Consider the following 6,000-nt stretch of genomic DNA (forward strand, 5'->3'; position numbering starts at 1 on the left):
CTGGGGGAAAGAACCGTCCTAAGCCAAGAAAGAGGAGGTGCAAAGACCCTGCAAAGGATCCTGAGGAGAGTACACCTGGCATATTCAAGGAACCCCAAGGAGGAGTGGAGGTCAGAGAGGTGGGGACCCAAGTGCAAATAATGTGGGGCCACAAAGGCCAGAGTGAGGACTTTAGCTTTTACTAGAATAGGATGGGAAAGCATCTGAGCAGAAGTGATCTGATCTGGCTTAGCTTTAAAAAAAACCGCTTTGACTGCTGTGTTGAGATAAGACTGTAGGGGGCCAAGAGGAAAGCAGAGAGACTAGTTGGGAGGCTGGCACAATAACCCAGCAGGAGGGGACAGCGGCTTGGCCAATGTGAGGCCCACAGAGGTGGAAGACCTGGAGGAAGTCTGCATGCATTGCATTCTGAGGGTGGGGCCAACAGCACTGAAGGTGGGACCAACAGCATTGCAGCTGGAACAGATGAGGATCCGAGAAAGGGGAGTCCAAGATACCTCTCAAGTTTTTAGCCCCGAGCAACTTAAAGGATGGAATTACCATTTATCAAGATGGAGAAGATTATAAGAAAAGCATATTTGGGGGAGAAAGATCCAGAATTAGGTGTTTCAAACATGTTAAGTTTGAGATGTCTATCGGATCCAAGAGGAACTACCTCCTCTGTAGGCAGTGAATATTTGAGAGATCCAGGAGAGACGTCTAGGCTAAAGGGGTCATTTGCGAAACATCAGAGTATGGATAGTTTTATATGACACTCTCCATTAGTGTAATTAGAATTATTCTAATAAAAAAAGTTTAGCAAGAACTCATCTTCTTCACAAAGCAAGATACCCCTGTGTATATACCATACTTTAACAGTCCCATGCTGAGAAGTATCCTGAACTCCCTTCTCCCCTTGAGGTTTGTGTGGTATGACATCTTATTTGCCCATTTCAAAGGGAATAAATGCCTCCCTCCTTTCCATATTTTACCCTATCCCTTGAGGCAACCATGTGGTTGCCAGCAGAGAATAGCTCAGTTGCTCTTGCAGCATATTTTAAGGCAAATGAGAAAAGCCTTCACTCTGAAATAGAAAATCTCAGAGACAACTTGGCTCCGGGGCACCCCCAGAGAGTGGGGGACACCGATATGGGAGGGCACAGGAGGAGGCTTCCAGGCTTCACCTTCCCCTGGAAGCCTGAACACCCAGGGAACACCCACTCCGGGAGTAGACAATAAACTGTCTACACCTAAAAGGGCGGGGGGTGGGGGCAGGACAGAGATACAGGCAGGCTCTCCTCAGCTTTACACTGCTGCAAATGGCAGATGCCTAATTAAAGCATCTGCAATTACTTTGGCTTGTTCTGTGATTCCTTTCTGCAAACAAATAAGATGGGAGAATATATTAGCTCTTGGCAATCTAGTTCTAAAAAAACTTTTTCTCCCATCATCACTCTTTTGTCCTGCTCAGAAAAGAGCTGAACCACTATGTACACATAGTAAAGTATCTGACTTACCTCCTTGTTCAAAACAGTATTTTTCCTTCCATTTCATAGGAGAGTGCAATTACCCACTTGCTTTTAAAGCATGAGTATTTATTTTGAATTTAATACAAGTTCTTAATTTGGGTGTCTTATTTTTATTCAATGAAGATAACAGTCTTCCTAATTCTTGCTATCCCTCTGATTCAACACACTCAGCAATGTTCGCCGCCTACTCAAAATGCAAAGGACATATTTTTTAATGATGGGAAAAGCATTCACTAGACTTTGAAAGAACCTGAGGGGTGCGTGTTTGTGTGTGTGTGTGTATGTGTGCGTAAATAAAGCGTTGCACTTATTGCCACTTGAAGGCATAGACTTTGTTTTTCACTGTAGGAGAAAAAAACAGGTCCACTTTAAGTGGCAAGATGTGAGCCATGTGTGACTACTTCTTTCATTCAGTTATTCATTTAATATTTACTTGAGTTTCTACACTGGTTCTTATGAATTTTAACCTATTTAAACGTAGATACTTTATTCAATAAGTATATTCTGCAGATGGCTCCTGAGAGAATGATTTTGGGTGTCTGCTGGACTTTCACATACATGGGTTATATGCATTATTGAGATGTGGCCCATCTCCAAAGGGTGGTAACTGCAAAACATAACACTTTGGGAAGATTGTCAGCACACAAACATTGCAAATAAGAAACATGAACTAGAATGCTCCTTTATATCAACTTGAAAAAAGACATAACACAAAATGAGTTTTTAAACCTGATGTTCATTCTTTTCTGCTTTCAGATTGACTTGCAAAGTGCCTCATTCAAGAATGTCCTAAATCCAAAATAATAATAGAGAGCAGGGGTTACTCAAGAGTCCAATAAAACTTACCATATAAACAAGCTTGGGTAAACCAAATTCAAATAGTTAGTGCAATTATTATTTAACAGATAGTTTAGGTTAATAGGTGGAGACATGGTTCTGCTACTGTATTTAAGGTTACGTTAATAATTAACATTGGTGCCTGGAGTAGTTTAATCAAAGCTTCCTGTAAATCATAAAACTGCTCCATGCAGACTAAACAGGGTATTAAAAAACCATACAAAATGCTTGCAATCTTGACCTCTGGTAGCCATGTGGATAAGGTGTAAAAAAGCAAGATATTTTCATTAAGGATTGACATAAACATCTTTACTTTTGGGAAAAACCTAAATAAAGGATTCACTTATCCAGAACCAACAATCTTCTCCCTGCCATCAGAGTGGCAGACCAAGGACTTGATGACCAAGATTTATGTTGTAAGGAAGACCCTCAATGACCAGGGTTAGAGAAAGGCAAGGAAAAGGCACTGGACCTTCCTACCAGGGAGACTTAAAACCCAGCGCTGGGGGGCATTAAATAGCTTTCCTGAGACCTGCTGGCAGAACACTGCAACTGGGTTCAACATCTTTTCAGATTTGAGGCAAAGAAAGTTGTGCGTACAAGTGTGAGAGTGTGTCTGTGTGTATCCGCGCGCCTGTGTTTTAAACCTTTCGCGGATCGCATTCAGTAGCAACTTGTTTTCCACAGAGCCTAAGCAGAGAGGGATCCCACCGTGGCCGTGCCTGGCCACTGCATCCCCAAAGCAGCCACCTTTCAAAGGACCCGACGCGGAACGGCCACTGAGGCTGCCCAGTGCGATACAGCCCGGGGGCCGCCCCTGGAAGTGCTTGCCTTGGCTGTGAAGACAGCGGTGCATCTCTCTGCTCCACGCACCCGTGGCTCCCTACTCCGCTCCTCCCTGGACACCCGCTGGCTGGAAAACGGCGCGCAGGGCGCAGGAGGCTGGGGATTCTGCATTTGGAGCTGGTACTTGCAAGCCAGCAAGCCCCGGCCGGTGTCCACACGCACCCGCGCGCCAGCCGCTGTCCACACTGGCCACACCAGCATCCCAAGTGCTGCCCCTGAACTTCCCCTTCCTCCCCCACCCCACACCCACCCTTTCCTCAACTGCTTGAGAAACTGGTCCAACAAGTGCAGCGCCAAGACCCCAACCAACCCGACCGTGGCCCGAGGGGCGCCACTGTCCAATGGGCCAGCACCTAGCTTCTAGCCGCATTCTGGACCGTCCACCCGCTTCCCTCGGGGGTCGGCTTCCCGCGGTCTGCACATGCTGAGCCCCAATCCTGTCGTGTCTACCCCCCCTGGCTTTCAGAGAAACTTTCCAGAAGCGCCTGGCCGAGTGACCTCTTGCTGGAAAAGGAGGAGGCGGCGCTGGGCGCAGGGGCGGCGAGGGAGTGGGAAAGACAGCGGAGTCCTATTTCCTTTCCCGACACCCACAAGTCCGGGACTGCTCGCTGGCTCCCCCTGTACCGTTTGGGTCGTGGGAGAAGGGAGCGGACCTCAGGATCCTGCTTTGCACCGTGTCCCACAGTGGGTAGCTGAGAAAAAAAGCGGAGAATCTGGAGAAGATACGCTTCGCACCCCAGCAGGGTCATGCAGGGTGGCTGGGCTCTGTCCGGCTTGCTACCGAGCGCCCCGCCGCCTGCGAGGCAGCGCTCTAGGACGCAGCCAGTAGTTCGGACATCCAGAACCTGGGACCGAGGCAGAGCTCTTGTCTAGGTAGCAAGCACTGGGCCATCTTGTGTCAGGTTTTCCCACCCTTCCCCCTCCCTGGACACCTCCTTTCCAGAGAGGTACCTCATAGATTCGGGAGGAGGGTCCAGCGGGCGCCAGCCCCGGCGTAATAGGCTCTGTGCTTGAGGAGGACGCAGCCGCGACGGGTGCTGTCCTCGCCGCCCAGGAGGGAGCTGCGGCGATGGATAGGACCCAGGGCGGGGGGCGCCGCGCCACACCGGGAGGAAGCCGCTCCTGGGCACTCATTCGAGCAAACAAAGCCCGGAACCTCTGGTGCCAGCGGCCGCGGGAGCCGGGATGTCACCAAGTGGAAGGGCGCGCGGGTGCCAGGGCCATTACAAGTTTCCCGCACTCCACAGAGCCCAGCCCAGACCCCGCGCGGACAACAAAAGATTCTCTAGGTATCCCCACCGTCTCTGCCGAACCTCTTCTCCCACCCCAGAACCCAAACCTGGTGCTAGGCAAAAACAGCGCTCTTCTACCCAACCTCCTCCAGCCCTCGAGGGCAGAACCCCTTCCCCTGCCTTCGCACCAGGACAGGGCGCTTCCGAGATCCCACCCTCTCGGGGCCTCCGCTCCCTGCCCGAAAGTGAGGATCAGCCCCGTGTCCTGCACACACATCCCCAGTCCAGGCAGGCATCCGCACGGTCGCAGTCCCGGGCGGCGCCGGGCGTGTGCGCAGCGGGGTGGGGAAGCTGGCAACACGGAGCCCGGCGGTCTCTGGGGCGCAGGGCGGAGAGGAGCGGCAGGCAGGGCTCACGACTGCTCCCCCAGGGCCGGACAACGCTCGGGAGACAGAGACACGAGACAAAATAAAACGCAGGCACTACAAAGCCGACAGCGCGTGCCGGCCGCGGCCCCGGGACCCACAGGCTGGAGCCGAGCCGCCCGGGAGGTGGGGCGCGCCGAGGCGCCCCAGCCGTACCTTTTCGGTGCATCGACGGGCAGGCGGCCGGGGCTCGGAGCGGGCTGGCACAGCGTGTATCCCATTTAGTAATCCATTATCGAGGGGATCTCTCCGGGCCGCGAGCTGCGCTCTCTCCTTCGCAAGCCTTTGTCATTCCTACATGTGTGCTTGTCTCTTTGGGGGTAACAGTCACGGCGACTACTTTCTGGGATGCAAACGCGCTGTGTTCATCTCCAATGACAGAGAAGAGAAGAGGAAAAAAGGAGGAAAAAAGAAAGAAAAAAACCAACAAGGAAGGAGTAAATGTTCAAGAAACTCTTCTCCAAATCCAAATTCCACTTGGATTCCACTCCGGTGAGTCCCTTCGGTGGTGTCTGCGGCGATTAACAAGTCATTTCAGGGTGGGGGGCGGGGTGGGGGCTGGGGCAGGGGTGCACGCTGTAGCCCCGCTCAGCGACCTGGAGCGCTATGCTGCGAGTGTGGCGATGCTGGCCGCTGCCGCTGCTCCTAAGCGGGCATCGCGGGCGGTCGGCCCCGCGGAGAAGCGCCGCTGCTGCGTCCCGAGCGCCTGGGCAGCCGAGTGCGCGGGGAGCAGAGTTGGCTGCAGCCTCACCCCTTGCCGCTCACTACTCCTCTGTCACCGGAGAGGCCGCCGCTCCCGGGCGGAGCCAAGTCCCGGACTGGATTGCGCAGAGCGGACTCCCTTCCTGCAACCCCGCCTCCTTTGGCTGGCGTCTTCTCCGACCCAAAGGAAAGCTATGGTGTATGTGTGAATGCGAGTGAGCGAGGCGGAGAGAGGGAGAACCTACGTGGTGTGACTGCAGGTGGAGCCTTGGACCGACTGGCCAGCGCAGCTTCCTTCCTCCACGATTCCTGGCCCCGCCGCGCGCTCGGCGGAGGTCCCCGCTGGGGCAACTCGAGCAGGCGCCCAGCCCTTCCTCCCTCACCCCCGCATCTGCTGTAGCAAGGAAAAAAAAAATCCCAAACAGCATTGCTGAGCCCTGCCAAATCAGA

General features: G+C 53.0%; 1 protein-coding gene across 7 annotated transcripts in view; it reads right to left on the reverse strand.

The window, feature by feature from the left end:
* SEMA6A (semaphorin 6A) overlaps positions 1-5,789 on the reverse strand; it is a 124,793-nt gene extending 119,004 nt beyond the window's left edge. For 2 of the 7 annotated variants that reach the window (XM_058538963.1, XM_058538947.1), the window contains exon 1: positions 5,005-5,787. The gene's annotated coding sequence lies outside the window, so the exon portion shown is untranslated. Of the gene's footprint in view, positions 1-5,004 lie in introns of all 7 variants that reach the window. The other 5 variants (XM_058538981.1, XM_058538989.1, XM_058538937.1 and 2 more) reach the window with 4 other exon arrangements.
* Positions 5,790-6,000: the final 211 nt, after the last annotated feature.

The sequence above is a fragment of the Diceros bicornis genome, chromosome 1, assembly GCF_020826845.1.
Source record: "Diceros bicornis minor isolate mBicDic1 chromosome 1, mDicBic1.mat.cur, whole genome shotgun sequence".
Lineage (NCBI taxonomy): Eukaryota > Metazoa > Chordata > Mammalia > Perissodactyla > Rhinocerotidae > Diceros > Diceros bicornis.